General features: G+C 44.1%; 1 protein-coding gene across 5 annotated transcripts in view; it reads right to left on the bottom strand.

The window, feature by feature from the left end:
- CHDH (choline dehydrogenase) overlaps positions 1–24,850 on the bottom strand; it is a 37,529-nt gene that overhangs the window by 11,951 nt on the left and 728 nt on the right. Inside the window, exon 1 of one of the 5 annotated variants that reach the window (XM_060203131.1) lies at positions 23,994–24,081. The exons of the other annotated variants lie outside the window; for them this stretch is intronic. The gene's annotated coding sequence lies outside the window, so the exon portion shown is untranslated. Of the gene's footprint in view, positions 1–23,993; positions 24,082–24,850 lie in introns of those variants that run through there. 5 annotated transcript variants of the gene reach the window in all.

Raw genomic sequence — 24,850 nt, 5'->3', positions numbered from 1 at the left:
AGATAATCAAAAGAAGGAGAGAAACTAAGAGACAAGATTTAATTTAAAATAGACAAGGATTTCATTTAAAAATAGACTTAAATCTAATCATATTGGGAGGCGGAGCTACGAGCAGCAGATCGCTTTCTCTCCTCTCCTCTCCTCTCCTCTCCCGGATCAACTAGGAATACCAAAGGAGACCACCCGGACCGAAACAAGACAGGACTAGAATGACCACAGGAACCCAGTAAATCACCCGTGAGTACAAACACGCGTGGCTGGTGACAGAGAGGAGAGAGGGGCCTAAGGAGAGATTAAGTGACTGCTAACAGTTCAACAGTTTATCAGTGGAAACACCACCTCCAGTCTGCTCCACCAACAAGGGGATAGCTGAAGGGAGGAAAGGACTCCCCAGAGACTCACTAAGTACAACTCTGAGTCTCCATTGCTACTATCCTCAGAATCTGGAGCAGCAACAGGACGGGACACCAGGGCACAGAGATCTAACCGGGAAACTCAGGAGAAGACCTATACCTCGGTGGCATAGCTGAAGGGCTGTGAAAGTCTCTTTGCATAACCACTGGATTATCTCTGCCACACCCTGCTTTATCTCTTGGTCAGGAGTCATTGATTAAGCCAAGAAGCCTATTGATAGTTTAAAAGCCCTCAGGCTACCATAGCCTACAGGTGAAAAAAAAAAGGCTTTTACACCACTGAACTCCAACTCAGGGACTGAAAAAACTGTTAACTTATATAAAATGGTTAAAACAACAAGAAAAAATAATGGAGACTCGAACCAGAACAAGAGTCCAGCTAAAAGTCCTCCAGAGGGCGAAGCACAAAACAACGAGTTCAACATCCAAACATTAGCTAAGGAAATAATAACAGGAGTGAGTAAAGAATTTGAAAAAATTGTAATCAGAAATGCAGGAACAACAAATGAGAATATGGAAGAAAATTCTAATAATCTCATGGTTATTAGAGAGCTGAAAGCTGAAATTGCTGAGCTAAGAAGGCAACTAGCTGAACAAGCTAAAACAGTATCAGAGCAGGGCAACAAAATAGATGAACTCCAGAAAGCAGTAGAGGGCAGAGAGAATAGAATCTATGAGGCTGAAGACAGAATTAGCAAGATTGAGGATGAATTAGAGACAACTAAAAAAGAAGTAAGAGATCTCAAAAAGAGACTAAGAGATGCTGAAAACAACAACAGAGTCCTATGGGATGACTTCAAAAGAAACAAAATATGCATTATTGGCTTACCAGAGGAAGAAAGAGAAGGGGAGGAAGAAAGCGTTCTCCAGGCCATAATAGCTGAAAATTTCTCTAGTCTAGACAACACCAAAGACATAAAGATTCAAGAAGCCCAGAGGGTCCCAAACAGAATTAACCCAGACCTAAAGACACCAAGACATGTCATACTTAGATTGGAAAGGAATAAGGATAAAGAAAGGATCCTCAAGGCTGCAAGAGAAAAACAAAGAGTCACCTACAAAGGAAAACCCATAAGATTAGCAGCAGACTTCTCCATACAAACACTACAGGCCAGAAGAGAATGGCAAGATATCTATCGAGTGCTCAATGAGAAAGGCTTTCAGCCAAGAATACTATATCCTGCTAGACTGTCATTCAGACTAGATGGAAGCATCAAAACCTTCTCAGACAAGCAACAGTTGAAGGAAGCAACCATCACCAAGCCTGCCTTGAAAGAAGTTCTGAAAGGTTTCCTATAAACAACCAGACCACCACAAATAGGACATATATCAAAACACTCTAAAACTCTACAAGAATGGCGTTAAAATATCTTCAATCTTTGATATCAATAAATGTGAATGGCCTGAATTCACCTATTAAAAGACACAGAGTAGGAAGATGGATCAGAAAACACAACCCAACAATATGTTGTCTACAGGAAACTCACCTAACGCAACAAGACAAACACAAACTTAAAGTGAAAGGATGGAAAACTATCATTCAAGCCAATGGCCCACAAAAAAGGGCAGGAACAGCTATTCTCATATCTGACATGATAGACTTTAAAATAGATAAGATTTAAAAAGATAGGAATGGACACTACTTAATGCTCAGAGGATCAGTCAATCAAGAGGACTTAACAATTATTAATATCTATGCACCCAATGAGAAACCATCTAAATACATCAAACTTCTACTGAAAGAGCTACAGCAATATATTAACAGTAACACAATCATAGTAGGGGACTTCAACACCCCACTCTCTCAACTTGACAGATCATCCAGGAAGAAAATCAGTAAAGACATAAGGGAGCAAAATGAAGAGATAGATAAACTAGAACTATTGGACATTTTCAGAGTCATTCATCCCAAGAAACTGGAATACACATTTTACTCAAATCCACATGGATCATTCTCAAGGATAGACCATATGTTAGGCCACAAAGACAGCATCAGCCTATTCAAGAGCACTGAAATCATCCCAAGCATCTTCTCAGACCACAGTGGAATTAAACTAACACTTAACAATCAACAAAAGATTAGTAACAGTGCCAAAATGTGGAAGCTCAACAGTACACTTCTTAACAACTTCTGGGTCAAAGAGGAAATCAAGGAAGAAATCAAAATGTTTCGAGAGTTCAATGAAAATGAAGACACAAGCTATCAAAATATTTGGGACACAGCTAAAGCAGTCCTAAGAGGGAAGTTCATAGCTATACAAGCACACATTAGGAAACAAGAAAAGGCACAAATAAACAGCCTGATTGCACATCTTAAAGACCTAGAAGAAGAACAACAAAGGAACCCTAAAGCAACCAGAAGGACAGAAATTACTAAAGTTAGGGCAGAAATAAATAACATTGAGAATAGGAAAACCATACAAAAGATCAATGAAAGTAAATGTTGGTTCTTCGAAAGAGTAAACAAAATCGACAAACCTTTAGCCAGACTCACAAAACAAAAAAGGGAGAAGACCCAAAGAAATCGGATAGTAAATGAAAGAGGAGATATCACAACAGACACTGCAGAAATTCAACATATCATGCGAGGCTTCTATGAACAACTATATGCCACCAAGCTAGAGAACCTGGAAGAAATGAATGATTTCCTAGATACCTACCAACTTCCAAAACTAAGTAAAGAGGAAGTGGATAACATGAACAGGCCCATCACAGCTAATGAAATTGAAACAGTTATCAAAAATCTTCCCAAAAATAAAAGTCCTGGACCAGATGGTTTTACAAATGAATTCTACAAAACTTTCAAAGAAGAATTAATACCTCTACTTTTAAAAGTCTTCTAGAAGATTGAAGACACTGGAATACTCCCTGCCAGCTTCTATGAAGCCAACATCACCCTGATACCAAAAGCAGACAGGGACACAACCAAAAAAGAAAACTACAGACCAATATCTCTGATGAACATAGATGCGAAAATATTGAACAAAATTCTAGCCAACCGGATACAGCAGTATATCAAAAAAATTGTTCATCATGACCGAGTGGGGTTTATCCCAGGCATGCAAGGTTGGTTTAATATACGTAAATCAATCAATGTGATCCACCACATCAACAAAAGCAAGACCAAAAACCACATGGTCATATCAATAGATGCAGAGAAAGCCTTTGACAAAATACAACATCCCTTTATGATCAAAACACTACAAAAAATAGGAATAGATGGAAAATTCCTGAAGATAGTGGAGTCTATAGATAGCAAACCTACAGCCAACATCATACTCAATGGTGAAAAACTGGAAGCATTTCCCCTCAGATCAGGTACTAGACAGGGATGCCCACTATCACCATTACTATTCAACATAGTGTTGGAAGTTCTTGCCATAGCAATCAGGCAGGAGCAAGGAATTAAAGGAATACAGATTGGAAGAGAAGAAGTCAAACTCTCCTTATTTGCAGATGAAATGATAGTATACATGGAAAAACCTAAGGAATCCAGCAAGAAGCTTTTGGAAATCATCAGGCAATACAGTAATGTGTCAGGCTATAAAATTAACATTCAAAAGTCAGTGGCATTCCTCTATGCAAACACTAAGTTAGAAGAAATTGAAATCCAGAAATCAGTTCCTTTTCCTATAGCAACAAAAACAATAAAATATCTAGGAATAAACCTAACCAAAGAAGTGAAAGTCTTGTATACTGAAAATTATGAGTTACTACTCAAAGAAATTGAAAAAGACACAAAGAAGTGGAAAGATATTCCATGCTCATGGGTTGGAAGAATTAACATCATCAAAATGAATATATTACCCAGAGCCATCTACAAATTTAATGCTATCCCCATCAAGATCCCAAGCACATTTTTTAGGAGAATAGAACAAATGCTACAAGTGTTTATCTGGAACCAGAAAAGACCTAGAATTGCCAAAACAATCTTGAGAAAAAAGAACAGAACCGGAGGCATCACACTGCCAGATCTCAAACTATATTATAGGGCCATTGTCATCAAAACTGCTTGGTACTGGAACATGAACAGACACACTGACCAGTGGAATAGAATTGAGAGCCCAGAAATAAGGCCCCACACCTATGGACATCTAATCTTTGACAAAGGGGCCCAGACTATTATATGGGGGAAGCAGAGTCTCTTCAACAAATGGTGTTGGAAACAATGGGTTGAAACATGCAGAAGAATGAAGCTGAATCACTGTATTTCACCAAATACAAAAGTAAATTCCAAGTGGATCAAGGACTTGGATGTTAGACCACAAACGATCAGATACTTAGAGGAAAATATTGGAAGAACTTTTTTCCACATAAATTTTAAAGACATTTTCAATGAAACGAATCCAATTACAAGGAAGACTAAGGCAAGTATAAACCTATGGGACTACATCAAATTAAAAAGCTTCTTCACAGCAAAAGAAACCACTACCCAAATCAAGAGACCCCTCACAGAATGGGAGAAGATCTTTACATGCCATACATCAGATAAGAGTTTAATAACCAACATATATAAAGAGCTTACCAGACTCAACAACAAGACAACAAATAACCCCATCCAAAAATGGGGGGAGGAATTGGACAGAATATTCACCACAGAAGAGATCCAAAAGTCCGAGAAACACATGAAAAAATGCTCCAAGTCTCTGATTGTCAGAGAAATGCAAATAAAGACAACAATGAGATATCACTTCACTCCTGTGAGAATGTCACACATCAGAAAAGGTAACAGCAGCAAATGCTGGAGAGGGTGTGGGGTCAAAGGAACCCTCCTGCACTGCTGGTGGGAATGTCAATTGGTCCAACCTCTGTGGAGAACAGTCTGGAGAACTCTCAGAAGGCTAGAAATGGACCTACCCTAGGATCCTGCAATTCCCCTCCTGGGGATATATCCTAAGGAACCCAACACATTCATCCAAAAAGATCTGTGTACACATATGTTCTTGGCAGCACAATTTGTAATAGCCAAAACCTGGAAGCAAGCCAGGTGTCCAACAACAGATGAGTGGCTGAGCAAGTTGTGGTATATATACACAATGGAATACTACTCAGCTGTAAAAAATGGTGACTTCACCGTTTTCAGCCGATCTTGGATGGACCTTTAAAAAATCATGTTGAGTGAAATAAGTCAGAAACAGAAGGATGAATATGGGATGATCTCACTCTCAGGCCGAAGTTGAAAAACAAGATTAGAAAAGAAAACACAAGTCGAATCTGAAATGGAATTGGAGTATTACACCAAAGTAAAAGACTCTGGGGTGGGTGGGGAGAATACAGGTCCATGAAAAATGATGAATGAAATAGTGGGGGTTGTATTGCTAAATGGGAATCTGGGGAATGTTATGCATGTAAAAAAAAAAAAAGAAGAAGTAGAAACGCAAAGCAGAAATTGACTGAGTTTGGAGTATGGCACCAAAGTAAGAAAGCAGAAGTATACTAGAGTTTGCAGTGAGTACCTCCCTAATACTTCCTCTCCACTTTTCCAAGCTTTGGGTCCATGATTGCTCAACAATTTGTTTGGCTTTGTATGTTAACTCTCTTTTCAGTCACCAGGTTCCAGGTGTCATCAGGATGCCGGCCAGACTTCCCTGGATTGAAGACACCACCAATGTGTCCTGGAGCTCAGCTTCCCCAGAGACCCATCCTACTAGGGAAAGAGAGAGGCAGACTGGGAGTATGGACCGACCAGTCAACGCCCATGTTCAGCGAGGAAGCAATTACAGAAGCCAGACCTTCTACCTTCTGCAACCCTCAATGACCCTGGGTCCATGCTCCCAGAGGGATAGAGAATGGGAAAGCTATCGGGGGAGGGGGTGGGATATGGAGATTGGGCGGTGGGAATTGTGTGGAGTTGTACCCCTCCTACCCTATGGTTTTGTTAATTAATCCTTTCTTTAATAAAAAATAAAGATAAAAAAATAAAATTAAAAAAATCTAATCATATTGATAACTACATTGTATATGAATAATGTAAACACTCCAATTAAAATACAGAGACTGGGGTCAGAGAGAAAGACCACGAGGTAGGGTTCACGCCTGTCATGCCTATGGCACAGGTGTGAGCCCCAGCATGCTGCATGGGAGTGCCATGGCCCTGGGAAAAGACACCTCCATGTGTCTGTCTGTCTGTCTGAAAAAGCCAGCCAAGAGCAGTGAAGCCATATGTATGACAACATGATAAAGTCCACAGAATAAAATGCAGACCATCAGCTGGTGGAGAAAAGGTGGGGAAGGATTAAAATACATGCTACCTATATAAACAACCCACTTAAAATATAAAGACACAGGTACAAATTAGATAGTGGGGTAAGATGAACTACTTAAACCCTCAAAAAATAGAGTGAATAAATCAAAACAAACCAAGTGGAGTTCAGTACATGGGATCTTGCCAAGGTCTAGGAGACATTTAAAAATAGTAAAGGAAGGAGTCGGGCGGTAGCGCAGTGGTTAAGCGCATGTGGGGCAAGGCATAAGGACCAGTGTAAGGATCCCAGTTGGAGCCCCCAGCTCCCCACCTGCAGGGGAGTCGCTTCACAGGCGGTGAAGCAGGTCTGCAGGTGTCTTTCTATCCCCCTCTCTGTCTTCCCCTCCTCTCTCCATTTCTCTCTGTCCTGTCCAACAACAATGACATCAATAACAACAATAAACACAAGGGCAACAAAAGGGAAAATAAATAAATGTAATAAAAAAATTTTTAAATAGTAAAGGTGTCGGCTTATCTATAAAGATATAACAATTCTAAATGTTCATTGCTTAACAAAACTTCAAAATCATGAAGCAAAATTTGATGCAAAACTGAAAGGAGAAATGAATAAACACACCATTTCACTTGGAGACTGCAATACTTCCCTCTCATATGTATAATTACTTTAAAAAAAATCAGCAAGGATATTGGGGCCAGGCAGTGGCACACCTGGTTAAGCACATATATTACAGTGTACAAGGACACAGGTTCAAGCCCCTGGTCCCCACCTGCAAGGGAAAGTGTCACAAGTGGTGAAGCAGGGCTGCAGGTTTCTCTCTGTCACTCTCCCTCTCTATCTCCGCCCTCCTCTCTCAATTTCTCTCTGTCTCTAGCCAATAATAAATAAATAAAAACATTTTTTTAAAAAACACCCCCCCCCCAAAAATCAGCAAAGATATAGAAACCAAACACCTAAACATTAGCAAAACAAAAACCTAATCTCTGCAAATACCCATCACAGAAGTAAACTTTATTCTGGCCTTAGTAGAAATTGCAACAAATGTAAAAGGATTAAAATGATATAAAGTGTGGTTTCTAGCTCAGAGTTTTATTTAGATAAGGACAAAGTATATCTGAAAGAAAAAAACGGTATTAAACAATACACCTCAATATGAGTCTATCACAAAAGGAACTTACAAATTGAGTTACTAAATGAAAATGAAGCACAATAAACCAAGAATTGTGGAATGCAAGAAAAGTTATGCTTTGAGGGAAATGTATAACACTAAAGTGCTTATAAAATTAGAAAACTTACATGACAGCAGAGGAGGCCCCAGTGGGAGTTGAACTGTTATGTGTAAAGCTGGAAATCTTATACATGTACAAATTATTGTATTTTACTGCCGACTGTAAACCATTAATACCCCCATAAATAAATTTTAAAATCAAATAAAATTAGAAAACTCAGATTTGTAGCCTGGGAGGTGGCTCAGTGGATAAAGCATTAGACTTTTGAGGTCCTGAGTTCAATCCTTGGCATCACATAGTGATGTTTTGTTTCTCTGCCCCCCCCCCTTACACATACACACATTAATAAATAAATGAAGCATTTCAAACATTGAAAAGTCAAGTCTCTAACTCACATAAATAGTATGCTGCTTTGCCATGTGTACAACTCAGGTTTGGGTTTGGCTCCTACAACACTGAGGAAGATTTGATGCAGTAGTGTCTCTCTCTCTCTCTGTCTCTTTCTGGAAAAAAAAAAGTCAGCTTGAAGTGATGAAGCTCCAGTTATGATAAATATCAAGGGGAAAAGTGGGTGTTGGGTTGTAGAACAGCGGGTTAAGCGCACATGGCATGAAGCACAAGGACTGGCATAAGGATCCCAGTTCCAGACCCCGGCTCCCCATCTGCAAGGGGGTTGCTTTGCAAGAAGTGAAGCAGGTCTGCAGGTGTCTATCTTTCCCCCCCCCCCCATATCCCCCACCTCTCTCGATTTCTCTCTGTCCTATCCAACAACAGCAATAACAACAATAACAACAAGGGCAACAAAATGGGAAAAAGCCTTCAGGAGCAGTGGACTCGTAGTGCAGGCACTGAGCCCCAGTGATAACCCTGGAGGTGAAAAAAAAGGAAAAAAATCAGAAAATTCCAGAGCAATCAGAAGATATAATGTAATAAGCTAGCCTGGGCCCCCATCACACTGAAGGCATGTTTGTGCTGTGGTCTCTCAATTCCCCCTTCCCCCATGGCTCTGTCATTATCAAAAAAGGAAGAGAGAAAAAGTTAAGATTTATTTTATGAGAGACAGCAGAGCATTGCTCTGGACCAGGTGACTTAGCATGTGCTACCCTGTCATGAAGTACTAGGTTGAATCTAGTACCCAAGTACTAGTGCCAAACTCCAGCACCTCAAGAAAGCATCTAAAAATCACTATGGGGGATTTGGACGGTAGCGAAGTGGGTTAAGCGCAGGTGGTGCAAAGCACAAGGACCAGTGTAAGGATCCCAGTTCCCCCACCTGCAGGGGAGTCGCTTCACTTCACAAGTGGTGAAGCAGGTCTGCAGGTGTCTAGATTGCTCTCTCTCTCTCTCTCTCTCTCTGTCTTCCCATCCTCTCTCCATTTCTCTCTGTCCTATCCAACAATGATGACATCAGTAACTACAATAAAACAAGGGCAACAAAAGGGAATAAATAAATAAATAAATAAATAGAATTTTTAAAAAATTAAAAATAAAAATTGTGAGAAATAGCCCAGTTGGTTGTATCCTTCTCATTGATGCCTATCAATCCAGTCTGACTACAGACCCCTGACTTTTACATGTCTACGTGACTACAACCATGCCTTGTTTTCCTTCAAAATTAGCTTAGACCCAGCCCCTTCCTAAATCTCCCATTCCCATTATAGCCACATTGTAAATTCAGACTTCCTGGTCAAAAGCCCATTCCTCAATCTGTCTTTCCCAGTATAGCCACATTGTCCTGGCCAAAATCCCCTTCTTTGTACTTCCTTTCCCACTACAGTCCCTTCTAATATCCACCCCCATCCCCTTTTCCTGAACGTGGTTAGATTGTGAGCCAATTCCCTCTCGCCAAAGGGAAAGAGGACAGGTTGTTCCCATGTCCAGTAATGTATAAAAAGGCTCGGAAGATTGCCTTTGGTGTGCTTGCTGATTTATACCCTTGCACTCTCATATATACATGAGTAAAACTTTTGCTTTGCTCATGACTCTAGTTGTCTCCGTCATTGTTTTTTTTAAATATTTATTTATTTATTTTCCTTTTTGTTGCCCTTTTTTATTGTTGTTGTAGTTATTATTGTTGATGTCGTCGCTGTTGGATAGGACAGAAAGAAATAGAGAGAGGAGAGAAGACAGAGAGGGGAGAGAAAGACACCTGCAGGCCTGCTTCACCGCCTGTGAAGTGACTCTCTGCAGGTGGGGAGCAGGGGCCCAAACTGGGATCCTTATGCCAGTCCTTGTGCTTTGTGCCACATGCGCTTAGCCCGCTGCGCTACCGCCCGACTCCCATCTCAGTCATTGTTTTAAGGCACAGAGTGCATTTTGCACTATTTCCCACACAAATAAATAAAAATCACTATGATATGTTTCTCTCCCTCCCTAGTTCATCCCTAGCACTGTATTAAAAGAAAAAAAACAACAAATGGTCCCAGACATGGCACATGAGGTTCCAAATTCAACCCTGGGAGCACCTACACCAGAGCAATGTCTAATTCTCTTCCTCTCTTTCCACCTATCTTTCTCATTAATAAAATAAAATTAAAAATAAAAATAAATAAATAAATAAGCAAATAAAAATCTTTTAAAATAATAAGTCAAACCACAGAATACAACTGAAAATAATTTTTAAAATACAAAAGTTAATAAAGCCAAAATATATAAAATCAGAAATCTCTACTCAAAGAAATAGAGAGAAGAGAAATCACCAGCATCAGCCATGACAGAGGGGACCAACTGCATAATCTATAAACAGTGAAAGCATGACAACTTTATGCCAACACTTTTGATAGTAGAGATGATACGGAGGTCTGGAAGGGGGCTCAATGGGTAGAGTGCACACCTGTGATGTATGAAATCCTGGGGTCAATCTCTGGAGCCACATGGGGCACTGCAGACACCACAAAGGGTGCCAGCAGGTTAAACTCTGTGCATAACGTAGTGGGGCTATGGTCTCTGTGTGTCCAAAACAGAGAATAAAAACTGAACACTGTTGAATAGTATTTTAGAGTACTATTCAATGCATGAGGCCCTAGGATTATTCTCTGGCATCATATGAATTAAAAGGGGGAAATATGATATGAAGACAATTGGCCAAAGGTCATCAAAACTCACTCAAAAAGGACAGCATAGCAGGCAGAGAGGTGGCAAAGCAGGTAGACTGCAGGACTTGCAGGCATGAGGCTCGGTTTTTTTCTATCTTCCTCTGTTTCTTTCTATCCAAAAAAAGGTTGGCCTGGGGGAGGACTTCCAGAGGCGGGGCTACGGAGCAGCAGCAGCTGAGTTTCTTTCCTCTCCTCTCCCCCGTCAACTAGGAATGCCAAAGGAGACCACCTAGGACCGCAACAAGACAGAACTAGAACGACTTCAGGAACCCACCAAATCACCGATGAGTACAAACACGTATAGTTCATGGACAGAGAGGAGCCTAGGGAGAGATTAAGTGGCTGGTAACAGTCTGACAATTTACCAGTTAAGACACCACCTACAGTCTGTTTCACCAACAAAAAGATGGCTGAAGGGAGGAGAGGACTTCCCTAAGACTCACCAAATGCAAACTGTGAGTCTCCATTGCTACTGCCCTCAGAATCTGGAGCGGTGGGGTAGGGGTGGGGGTGGCCCTGTGCTGACACTAGGGGACAGAGAATTAACCAGGAAACTCAGGAGAAGATCTATACCTTGGTGGCCTAGTGATGGGGCTCTGAGAGTCTCTTTGTATAACCACTGGATTATCTCTACCCAACCCTGCTTTATCTTTTAGTCAGGAGTCGTTTATTAAGCTAAGAAGCCTACTTATAGTTTAAAATCCCTCCGGCTCCCATAGCCTTCAGGGAAGAAAAAGAACAAAAGAGGCTTTTAAGCCACTGAGCTCCAACTCAGGGATTAAAATACTATTGAAAACTGTCAATTTCCACAACTGTGAACCCTTGAATTACCTTACTTAGACGCAAGTCAATCCAGGCAAGAGTGATCAGTAATTTGAAAAGTACTGAGAGAGGGACCTCATTACATACTATATAAAATGGTTAAACCAACAAGAAGAAATATTGGAGAAATGAACCAGGACAAGAGTCCAGCTAAAAGCCCCCCAAAGGGTGAAGCACAAAATAATAAGGTCAATATCCAACCACTAGTTAAGGAATCACAAGAGTGAGTAAAGAGTTTGAAAAAATTGTCATCAGAAATGCAGAAACAACAAATGAGACCCTGGAAGAAAACACTATATCTAGGTTAATAGCTGAGAGCTGAAAGCTGAAATAGCTGAGCTAAGAACACAACTAGCTGAACAAGCTAAAACAGTATCAGAACAGGGTAACAAAATAGATGAACTCCAGAAAACAGTAGAAGGGAGAGAGAATAGATTAAGTGAGGCTGAAGACAGAATTAGCAAGATTGAGGATGAATTAGAGACAACTAAAAAAGAAGAGATCTCAAAAAGAGATTAAGAGATACCGAAAACAAAAAAAGGTTGGCCTGAAACAGTAATGACCAAAAAAGAAAAAAAGAGGGAGAGGAGGAGGAGGGGAGGAGGAGGAGAGTTATATAACCTAGACAGCAGTATGTATCCATAAAGAAACTGGATTCATAATTTAATTTCTTCCCACAATAAAACTTCTATGTTCCATTGGCAAACAAACCAACTAGCTAAAATAGTCCATCAAACAATAAGAACAGGTAGTCAAGATAGAATAATAATAATTTCATAGAAAATAAAACACTCTCTAATTCATTTGATAAAGCCAAGATTATTCTGTCACCAAAGTGGATAAAGTTATCATAAGAAAGTTACAAACCAATGTCCATTCTTCATTAACAAAGATGAAAAACTTTTTTAAAAAAACCTTTTTAACAAAATTTTCACAGACAAAAATCAGCAACATACAATCCAGGAAGTTGTCAGTGGGTAGAAAACCAGTTATATATATGAGGTCCTGAGTTCCACTTCTAGTGCACTCTCTCTCTCTCTCTCTCTCTCTCTCTCTCTCTCTCTCTCTCTCTCATCTTTTTTTTTTAAATCTGCAATATACAAAGAATATACTTTGTGGTCAACTAGCATTTATCTCAGCAATGCAAGAAGCCAAAAAAACAAAAACTACTGGTTATCTTAGTGCTGAAAACATTTGAAAATATTTAACATCAAAAGACCTTGATGCACTTAAGAAATGGAAGGGAACTGGTAGATAAATGGCAACTATGACATACCTGGCTATGTACTAAACAGTGAAGATTGACAGCTTTCCATCTGAATCCAGGACCAAGGCTAGGATGTCCAGTGTCTCGCCACTTTAGTTCACATTGTATGAAGGACATAACCAGGGAATTAAATTGCTTAATTGAATTAAAGTAAAAGGCACAAAGGCTGAAAAGAATTACAAATGTCCTGATTTTCAGAAGGAATAATTATCGGCATAGACATTCCCAGAGCCATAGTAACTAGGTCACTATACATAAATCAGTTGTGTTTTATGTATCATTAACAAACAACTGAAAATGGGACAGGAGTAGATAGCATAATGGTTATGCAAAGAGACTCTCATGTCTGAGGCTCCAAAGTACCAGGTTCAATCCCCAGTACCACCATAAGCCATAGCTGAGCAGTGCACTGGTAAAAAAAATAAAAATAAAAATAAAAAGTGAAGTGTCTGAGTCCTTTTTTTTTTTCTTGCCTTCAGGGTTATTTACTGGGACTTGGTGCAAGCACTATAAATCCACTGTTCCTGGAGGATATATATGTTTTAATTGGGTAGCACAGAGAAAACTTGAGAGAGGAGGGAAAGACAGAGAGGGAGAAAGACAATCACCTGCTGACCTGCTTCACAACTTGTAAAGTGACGCCCACCACGGGTGGGAGCCTAGGGCTTGAACCCGGATCCTTGTGGGGGTTCTTGTGCTTTGTAGTATATGCGCTTAACCTAGTGCACTACCAGCCCCCTTAAGTCCACTTTCAGTTTCCATCCCTCCTTCCTTTTTTCTTTCTTTTTTTTTTTTTTCCCCTCCAGGGTTATTGCTGGGCTCGGTGCCTGCACCATGAATCCACTGCTCCTGGAGGCCATTTTTTCCCCCTTTTGTTGCCCTTGTTGTTGTAGCCTCATTGTGGTTATTATTATTGCCACTGTTGATGTTGTTCACTGTTGGATATGACAGAGAGAAATGGAGAGAGGAGGGGAAGACAGAGAGGGGGAGAGAAAGATAGACACCTGCAGACCTGCTTCACCATCTCTAAAGGGACTCCCCTGCAGGTGGGGAGCTGGGGGCTCGAACCGGGATCGTTACGCCGGTCCTTGCACTTTGCACCACATATACTTAACCCACTGCACCACCGCCTGACCCCCTCCTTCCTTTTTTCTTAAAGATTTATTTATTTATTTACTTTAAATCTTTCTATTTCATTTTATTTACTATTGGATTACAGAGAGAAATTGAGAGGGGAGGGGGGGAAGGAATGGGGAGGAGAGATAGAGATGAGAAGAGACAGAAAGACACCTGCAGCACTGCCTCACCACTCATGAAGCTTTCCGCCTAACGTGGGGACCAGGGGCTTGAACCTGGGTCCTTGTACACTGTGATGTATTCGCTTAACCAGGTACAACACTGCCTGCTCCCCCAGCCCCCATTCTTCCTTCCTGCCCCTATCTGGGGAAGTCATTATAAAAGCCCAGGCATGCCTGTCCTTACTGTTTGTTAGAAGTTCAAATTATACAGATCCAACTCATCAGCAGAACATTCCCCTTGGTCCCAGTCCCCAACTATAACAAAAGCCAAACTACTCCACCTTCCTGATGGAAGCTTTGATGCTATGGTCTCTTTCACTCTGTCTCCCTGTCTCTAACTAAATTAAAAAATATGCACATGCCTCCTGTGCCCATAGGAACCTCAACCTAAGTCACTATCCCTCCCCAGGATGGCAGGAAGGGCCTCTGTTGTCCTAAGAGCCCCATCAATCTCGGAGAGCCTTGCTCTCCAGGTCCTGCTGCACACACCTGGGCTATTCTCTGTGTGTGCTGCCCCCTCTCCCAGAGAGGCACCTGGGTCCATTCTCACCTTCCTCAGGCCTCATTCATTCGGAGCTTCTTCTGGGAAGCTTCCTCACAACTGGTCACTTCTGTACTGAGATTACTCTTGGTGTCACCTATGGGGACCTCAAGAAGTAAGAGCTGTGCAGCCCATCTCCCCAGTGGAGGGCACTGTGGCCTTGCCCCCGCCCCCACAAGGCTGAGCCTGGCTGGAGTCAGATGCTCATGCTGACATTGGAAGCAGGCCTGCATGTGGACTCGAGCTCCCCAGACCAAGGCAGCTCAAAAGTATCTGTGCCAAAGTGGACACACTTTGGAAGACCACAGGGAACAATTTAGATACTGACCAAGATCACAACTGGTACTGTCAGTGACCAGCCCCCCAGCCCCCACTGTGTCTAGGCAGTCACTGACAGTAAGCTTTCTAGTTTTTTTTTTAGGGGGGGGTGGGGGGTTGTCTACTTTCTCCCTCCTTTCCTCCCTCCCTCCCTTTCTTCCTTTCTTTCTTTTCTTTCTTTCTTTCTTTTTCTTTTTACAGAGATGGAGAAAGAGGCAGAAGGGAAGTAAGGGGAGTGAAAGAGACCACAGGGCAGTCAGCCAGTGGTGCACCAGGTTAAGCTCAAATAGTATGAAACACAAGGACTGGAACAAGGATCCTGGTTTGAGCCCCTGGCTCCCCACCTGCAGGGGGGTCACTTCAAAAGTGTTGAAGCAGGTCTGCAGGTGTCTTTCTCTCCCTCTCTATATCCCCCTCCCCTCTTAATTTCTCTCTGTCCTATGCAATAAAACAGAGGAAGAAAAAAAAAGGCTGCCAGGAGAAGTGGATCTGTAGTGCTGGCATTGAGGCCCGGCGATAACCCCAGAGGCAAGAGAGAGAGAGAGAGAGAGAGAGACCGAGACCACAGCACCAAGGCTTCCATCAGTGTGGTGAGGACCCAGCTTGAACCAGGGTCATGAGCATAACAGAGCAGCACATTATTCACTGCCCCCAAAATATGCTTTCTATGTATGTGCTGTGAATCATTTAAAATGATTATTGGGTTGGAGAGACAGCATAATGTTTCTGCAAAAGATTTTCATCCCTGAAGCTCTGAGGTCCCAAGTTCAATCCCCAGAACCACCATAAGCCAGAGTGGAGCAGTGCTTTGATCAAAGTAAATTTAAAAATATAAAATTATTTTTATAACAAATAATTTTTAAAAGAAGGCATTTTTGTAGCCCAGGAGGTAGAGCTAGGCAGACAAGCATGGGGCCTCAAGTTCAACCCCCAGCATCACATGTAATAATGATGCTCTGGTTCTCTTTCTCCATCTATCATTAATAACTAGCTTTTAAAAAATAACAAATGGCATGGCCTGGACCATCACTAGTCATTTCAATCAGGAACATCATCATAATCCCTCTTGTGGGCCACTCCAGGAACTTGTCCTCACTATAAAGTATCAAATGTAGGGACTGCTCCACTCTCCAAAGGGAGGGGTCATCCTACCCTGCCACTCAAGGAACACTGGTCCTGAAATGAGTCTAGAATGTTCCCAACTGTGAACATGAACTGTGAGCTCAGACTGACAAGGACTCAGAAGTTACACAGGTCCTGTGCTAAATATGAGTATTTACGGGCACTGGGTCAGGTTGATGAGGTAAACACTTAATTTTATTCGTAAATTTTCTTCAAGATTGGGAGCTACTCTCTGCCCTAGTCCAACTTCCTATCTTTACTCTCAACTCTGACATCATCTTGCCAGACAATATTTTCAGTCCATCTCCATGTTAGCTATCATACTCAAGCAAAATATGAAAGTCATGGGCCCCTTGGAACATACCTAAAATAGACTTCCCAGCTTCTTTCCACCCTAAAATCCCTATTCTCATTTGTTCTATTCCTACTTTTTGGTTCCTGTTCATTAATCATTTTGTCCTGCTTTATATCTTGCCACTTTTCAGTCACCAAATTGCAGATGCTACTATGATTCCATCCTGATTTTCCTAGGCAGATGACTTCACCAATATGTACAGAAACATCACCTCTCCAGAGCCCTACCCCACCAGTGAAAGACAGAAACAGGCTGGGGGGGGGGTGTGGATCAACCTGCCAATACCCATGTCCAGCAGAGACGCAGTTACAAAAGCCAGAACTCCCACCTTCTTCACCCCATAAAGAATTCTGGTCCATACTCCCAGAGAGGGGGAGAAATGTTAGGGAAAGATGGCCAGATGGCTCTGAACTCCAACTCCATCAGGACCCAAAAAGAGAAGAGGAAAAAAGGAAGGACATGCAGAAGTGGTAAAATGTGTAGGTGTGACTTAGAAAGGAAGGGGAGGCAAGACCATAAGAAAAAATGGGTAAATATATGTATACATAGACAATTATAGAAATAACAGTCAACCCTTATCTGTGACCTTGGGAGAACTACTGTAGTTTCCAACAGAGGAAATGGGATACAGAACTCTGGTGGTGGAAATGGTGTGGAATCATACTTCTATTATTTCCTAATTTTGTACATCGATATTAAATCAATAATAAAATTTTTAAAAATAAAAGACATGATCTGGGAGTCAGCACACTGGGTAAAGCAGTGAACTCTCAAGCATGAGGTCCTGAGTTCAAGCCCTGGCTTTGCACATCCAGAGTGATATTCTCCTTCTCCCCACCCCACTTCACCCGTGTTAATAAAATAAGCCTTGGCAGTTGAACACAGCAGGTTAAACACATGTGGCGTGAAGCACAAGGACGGGCATCAGGATCCTAGTTCGAGCTCTCGGCTTCCCACCAGCAGGGGAGTCACTTCACAGACGGTGAAGCAGGTCTGCAGGTGTCTGTATTTCTCTCCCCCTGTCTTCCCCTCCTCTCTCCATTTCTCTCTGTCTTATCCAACAACGACATAAAAAAAAATAATAACCCTACACAATAATAACTGCAACGACAATAAAACAACAAGGTCAACATAAGGGGGGGGAATAATTTTTTAAATAAATAAATAAGCCTTAACCTTTGCTGCTGACTCGGGGCTGTCTGGTCAGGGCCTGATGCTCCGGGTGTAGTGAATTGAGACAGAAGCTGGGCAGGGCACACCCCAGGCTGCCAAAAAAGCCCGAGGTGGTTTCCCCAAGCCTGACATAGACTGAAAGAGCGGGGGTGTGTCCCCAGCTCTGGTTTCCTGTCTGTCCTGCATGTGTGTGGCCTCTGGACACCACTTACGGATCCTAGAAGTATCTGCTCTCTCTTCCTCTGGGCCCCAGGACCACTCAGTCAGCTCCCAGCAGCTCAGGCATCTATTTGCCTTGTGTTTGGAGCACAACCCTCCCCCCAGTTGGCCCCCTCTTTCTATTTTGATCTCTACCAAAAGCAGAGCTCGGATGTGGGTGTGGGGAACCCCAGGCCCCTAACACTTCAGGGGAGAGGTGGGGTGGGGTACAAAGTCCAGGGATAATTCCTTGGGGGGGCCTGTCATTCTTCCCTGGCAGTTGAGTCTTGTGGGTGAGCCTGAGCAGGTGGTCTACCTGTGAGTTATGCTTAAGAAACGAGGTGCAGTAGTGAGGTGGCTTTATTCAGGCACCCCAGGATCCCTCCCAGAATCAACCACTCGGAGCACTGGAGCAGAGATAGCAGCCTCTTGGGTAGGCCCACAAGGAAGAGGGGTGCCCCTCTAGACGTGAACACCCTGGGCTCCTCCAACAGAGAAAGCCCATTGTGAAAGTAGGGAGTACAGCTCGGGAGACAGCATAATGGCTCTACAAAAGACTTTTTTAAAAAAATATTTATTCATTCCCTTTTGTTGCCCTTGTTGTTTTATTGTTGTAGTTATTATTGTTGTTGTTACTGGTGTCGTTGTTGTTGGATAGGACAGAGAGAAATGGAGAGAGGAGGGGAAGACAGAGGGGGAGAGAAAGAGAGACATCTGCAGACCTGCTTCACCGCCTGTGAAGCGACTCCCCTGCAGGTGGGGAGCTGGGGGCTCAAACTGGGATCCTTACACTTTGTGCTACCTGTGCTCAACCTGCTGTGCTGCCGTCTGACTCCCTACAAAAGACTTTTATGCCTGAGGCTCTGAGGTCCCAGGTTCAGTCCCCAGAACCACCATAAGCCAGAGCTGAGCAGTGTTCTGTTTCTTCTCTCCCTCTGTCTGTCTGTCTCTCATAAAAATAAAAATAAAATAACAAAGTGGAGATGGGGGCTTTCACTCTCTATCTTTCTACCTCTTTCAATAAAATAAAATAGAAGTGGGGGTAGAGGCTTCCACTGGGGAGGTGCTGAGGAGTCAGGGCCTAAAAGAGAGGAGGGCTAAGGGGACAGACACCCTGGTGCCCAAGCTCTTCTGTGGAGACAACACAGCACCAGAAAGGGCCCTCCTTCCTCTCTAGGGCCTCTTTGGGTCTGGCACAGGGGGTGCTCATGGGCCACCCCCTTTCAACACAGTGTTGGAAGTCCCAGTCAGAGGACCTGGGCAAGAGAAGGAAATGCAAGACATCGCCAAGGTAAAGAAAGCAGCAGCACTGTGTAGACGGCATGACCTTATGCCACTGAGCTCTGACCATACCTGCCCCCTTACAGTCTGTAATGTTGGGGGTCCCAGAGCCAGGCACACACTGGGGGGCAGTAAAAGTGTGTTAGGTGGCCTATGTAATGCAATACACCTCACTTCTGGAGAGCAGACAGACACAGCCCCAATGCCCCCTCCCCACACTTTCTCACAGTCCACTCTTCCCCAGAAGTTGCAGTGATCAGAAGAAGGGGTGGCTGGGACAAGTGGAAGGTCAGTGTAGGCCTCACCAAAGTGACTCCCCCACTCTGGAGATAATGGCATGGTGAAGAAAGGGTCTGAGGAGGAGAGCATGGCACTCCTGTGAAACAGCCTAGCAAACATGCAGCTAGTGTCTGCAAACGCTTCCAGATCCAGGGGCCACTCACGGGTCAGAGCAACATTTGAAAGGACAGCCAGGGCCACTGTCAAAATACAACCCAGGCATAAGAGGGCTTAGGAGATAGGGAGTCACTCCCCCAGTAGAGCATACTCTGATGATGTTAAAAAAAAAAAAAACACTGATGTGATCATGGTTTGCAATTATGCTGTTTAAAACTACTACTACTACTATTTTATTACTATTCTTTTTTTTTCTTTTTAATTTTTACCAGGGCACTGCTCAGCTCTAACTTATGGTGGTGTGGGGGACTGAACCTGGGATTTTGGAGCCTCAGGCATGAAAGTCTCTTTGCATAACCATTATGCTATCTACCACAGCCCTGCTGTTTAAAATCATTCTTTCAGAAATACATACTGTAAATTTGTGTCAGCTGCTGGTAGCTATGCTGAGCGACATTGCCCCGCAAACCAAGTCTGGAGATAAATTCACCAGAGCTGTCCCTACTGTCTCAGTTTCAGGCATGCATATGAAAACAGCTCCTGAGTTCCCACTATGCCATGCAACAAAACACACATGCAAACAAACATACAGATAAATATGCCACAAGGAATTGCACCCTGTCCTGTTTACTAGCATTCCATGTTCACACTGTACTACTTGAGAAAAGAACTGAGGGCAGGGGAGACAGCACAGCTGCACCAGATTTGCAAGCCTGAGGCCCTGAGATTCCAAAGTTAATCCCCAGCACCATCACAAGCCAAAGCTGAGCAGTGCTCTGACATACCCCTCTCCCTGTCCCCTCTCCTCCTTTCTCTCTCTCTAATTAAAAAAAAACAAAAAAACTGAAAGGAACTAGTGATCAAGATCTTTGGGTGCAGCCCCAACTCTCATCCCTCAGGGTTCAGTAGCTCTGGGTCTCTGCTTTGCTTATCTCTAAGATGCCATCTACTTCATAGGTTTGCTAGGAGGACAAAAGGAAATAAGAACTCAAAAGCATACTTCAAAGCATTAAGCATGCAAAGCAAAGGACATGGGATGATTTTTATCAAGTGCATATGTAGCTGGGTTCAAGCCTTGTTCCCCTCCATGTCTAGCCTCACGTGCCCTACCGCCTTCTCCACAAAGCCTGAACATAGCAGCTATGGACCACAGCAGAGGCGAAGCACCTGGAGACATGGACCACAGTCATCAGCAATAAGATGGATCCCACTGAGTGCACCCTTATGTTCAAAGCTACAACACAGCAGCCAACATACAGGAGCAACCTACATGTCCAACAACAAGTGACTGGATAAAGTGATGGGATAGACTGCCAATGGAATACTACTCTGCAATAAAGAAAAAACAGATGAGATTGTATCACTTGGGACAACATGGCTGGAACTGGAGGTGATGTAGCTTAGTGAAGTAAGGATACAGGTGAAAGATGGTTTCATTTACATGTGGAATATAGATCAAGTTTTCTTTTTTTCTACTTTTTTTTCTTTTTAACTTTAGAGCTTTATTGAGTAATGGTTTACAGTGTAGTAATATAGATAGAATACAGATAAAGTAAATGAACTTGCAAGAACAATGGGAACTAACGTTTCTCTTCAATTCTGTGAGAACTCTAGTGGCTATGGGTGGTGAGGAAGGCACAGAACTGTGGTGGAGGGTGTGGTAGCCTACGCTGACCATGATGGCTATGAAGTTATATCCCTGCAACCTTTAGTTTTGTAAAACCCTGCTAAATCACTAATTTAAAAAAAAAATGAAAAGTTGATCCAAAGGTCTGCTTTGTGCTGTCTCTTTTGAGTTTACCAATTGAAAGAAACCAAAGGGATTCACCATTTCCTTTCCTTTCCCTTTCTTATGCTCTTTGGGGCCTGGGGCCTGGGGCCTGTGTTGGGCCATGAAGTGGGAAGCTCAGTGTCCCTTAGTCTTAAAGTTGGCAGATCCCCCTGACTCTTCCTATAGTGCTAGTAACAGATTATTTACACTGTCACTTATCTCAAATGAGGTCTCTGGCCCTGCTCCCTCCCTGTGCTCCAGCATGGAGCTCAGTCTCCACCCCCCACCAACCCCCACCTCTAGCCATCCTCCCTCCAGCACCAGGAGACCAGCCCCAGTAGCCCTATACAGACAGAGAGTGTGCTAGGAAACCCAGTCCCTGCCTGCTCTGCTTGAAGGCTTCCCTTTGGTGCCCCAGTATATTGGCACATGGAAATCAGTGCAGGGACAGGGTGCTTTATGTTGTCATCTGGGGAGTGGCTGGAGCAGTGCTCACAGAGTTGTGGGGGGCGCAAAGGAATGTCCACTGTTTTCTGATACCATGCGATGCAAGCCTTCTGCGAGGCTCCAAAGTGCAAGCATTCTACTTGATATTGCAGCTTAATCAACTGGAGCAGAACCCAAAAGGGGGGGTAGTATCCAGGCTAGAGGTGTTCCCAGTGCCCCCTACTCCCAGCTAGGGCAGCTGCTGGGGCCCTGGGAGGCAGCCAGAGGCGTCCTGCTTCTCATGAGACAATGAGTCCACTGTTGGCTGGCTGGGGCCTCACTTAATATTTGCAAAGGGAACTCAGTGGAAAATTCCACCTGTGTGGGTGTGGGTAGAGGCTAGGCCAGGGACATGTCAACAGCCTCAACAGCCTTGTGTTATCAGGGCTGGGCCAGAGAGAAACAAAGGTCTGCCTGATAAGAGGGACAGGGCCTGAGGATGGCACTGGCTGTGGCCAGAGGGGCTTCTGAGTTTGGTTTTTATTACCCTGCCTCTCCCGTCCCTAAGTCACTGACACAGCTCTTTCAATGCTTCAGGGCTCTGCCTACTTGCCCTCTGGGTTCTCCCAGTCAGCCATGCCCAGCCAACAGGGGAACAGGAGGACCTAAAACTCTGCAGCAGCATAGTCCAGGTCCCCCCACCCTCACCCCCAGCCCTGGCATCTCCTCCCCAGCAGAACAGTCTGCCCCAGAGGCCCTGGCGTTGGTGCCATGAGCACTGGTCATGGCCAGGCATGGCCAGGCCTGACAGAAGAAGAGGAAGCCTAAACTTACTCTCCTCAGTGAACAGACTTGCACAAGCCTCAGAGAAGGTGTTCACACACTCATTCACTCATTCACTCAGTCATTCATTTATTCATTCATTCACTCATGCATTTCATAAGTGCCTGCTAAATACTCAGACACACAGGGACAAGGCATGCTGGTTTGTTCAGAGACCCAGATCTGGTACAGTTTGGGACAGAGTGGTGAGAGCCAGAGCCTCTCTTTGGGCTGCCTCTGTCTCCTCATCTGTCACTGCTGTGAACCTGTCTTATCTGTCCTGTTTTACAGAAAGGAAAACCGAGGCTCTAAGAAGGGTAGTGACTGGACAGAGGTAGCATAGAAGTGGGGGGAAGGCACTGCTCCCAGCCTGCAGCAGCCCTACCTCTGTTTTACGAAGTCACCAAGCTATGGGGCATCAGCACCCCAACAAATGGTGTGCATTCCAGCAGGCTACCTGAGGCGGCCCGCCAGACCACCAAGGATCACTCTGAAAGGCAGCCCCTCTGCTCCGCCCCAGAGCTAAGGGGGCCTGATCTCTGTACCCACAAAGTGCCAGGCAATGGGGGCAGGGATGATGGGAACACTGTCCCCCACTCAGCCTGTGTCCAAGCCAAGTGTCTCCCCTTCTCCTCCACCCAGAGGCCCCATGGCCTCTCCAAGCCTTTGCCTCCTCTTTCCTCTCTGCTCTGCCCACCTGCTTCTTCCCCAAAAGAATCTTCCCAGGGGGCCAGGTGGTGGAGCACCTGGTTAAATGCTCACATCACATTGCACAAGGACCCAGGTTCAAGCCCCTGGTCCCCACCTGCAGGGGGAAAGCTTCACAAGCGGTGAAACAGGGCTGCAGGTTATCTCTCTGTCTCTCTCCCTATCTCCCCCTTCCCTCTCAATTTCTCTCTGTCTCTATCCAGTAATAAATAAATAAAACAAAAAAAGTTTTTAAAAGTTTCTTTTTTAAAAAAAGAACCTTCCCCTTGTAGACTCTCCCTGCCTGAATTCCAAAACTCCCTTACCCACTGTCCCCTCTGTGCACACATCCTGTGTCTGTCTCTTGCCACTTGAGTTGAGACCTAAGACATGCTCACAACAGGACTCTAGCTCCATCCACCCCACTGGCTGTATCCTCCCTCCTCAAAGCCCCCCTCCTGCTCTCCCCAGTGCCTGCCACCCCTTTACCCCCATAAATAACTGCCTTATCAGGCCTGTCCCCAGGCCCCAGCTCTACAGCTGATCATCCCAGCGCCCTCACTTGCAGCACGCTCACCTGCACAGAGACAACTTAGTGGACACACAGCTCAAGCCTGGCACAAGGCAGGGACTCAGCTAGGCACACAGAGGGTGCATTTAGTTAGTAGCTGTCTCCTCCTGGCTCTCAAAGGGGGAGGTCCCCACAATCCTCCCTGCGGTCCCTTAATTGGCCTTTCTCAAACTGAAAATCGGCCACCAACTAAACCAAAGCTGGGTGCCAGGGTGCAAAGTTCATGGTCCAGAGCTGACAGACCATGCACTTCCGCCACAGGGCAGGCAGATGCACCCTTGAACGTGCTCCCCCAAAGCTCATCCTCTATGAGCACCCATCAGCCAGCGCTCTTGTACTGTTCACCTTTGCACCATCAGGCATATGCTAGGAAGAGAGACATCCCAGGGCTCAGAAACAACTCAGCTGACAAGGGGCCCAGCCATTCCCACTCCCCCAGAAACCCTCCTGGATGAAGAGTCAGACCAATCCACTAGCAACCCCACATACATGCACGCCAGTGCCCCCAGCTAATGCTGAGGTTGTAACCCTTGCTCCAAGCAGCCCAGATGGACCCTGGAGGTGGCACAGGCCCTAGACACAAGAGGAAGCAGCCACTGGACTAAGTACAATCTCCACCTGGATAATTTGCGCAACCCTGCTCCAGACCTGGGTCTCAGCATGTAGAGCTAGCCTGGTCTACAAAATCCCCAGCTCTGAACGTGGCTAGTCCTACTGTTTTTCACTAACCTTCCCCAAAACCACTCAGAGCAGAGTCCCAGGGCCAAGGAGCTGAGCTCACAAAGGAAGGTTCACTGAAGGCTTGTAAAATAGCTCACCTGGACAGTGCACCTGCATTGCCATACACATAGCTCAGGTTCCAG

Source organism: Erinaceus europaeus, chromosome 12 (assembly GCF_950295315.1).
Source record: "Erinaceus europaeus chromosome 12, mEriEur2.1, whole genome shotgun sequence".
Taxonomy (NCBI): Eukaryota; Metazoa; Chordata; class Mammalia; order Eulipotyphla; family Erinaceidae; genus Erinaceus; species Erinaceus europaeus.
This window is presented reverse-complemented; position numbering and strand designations above follow the sequence as displayed.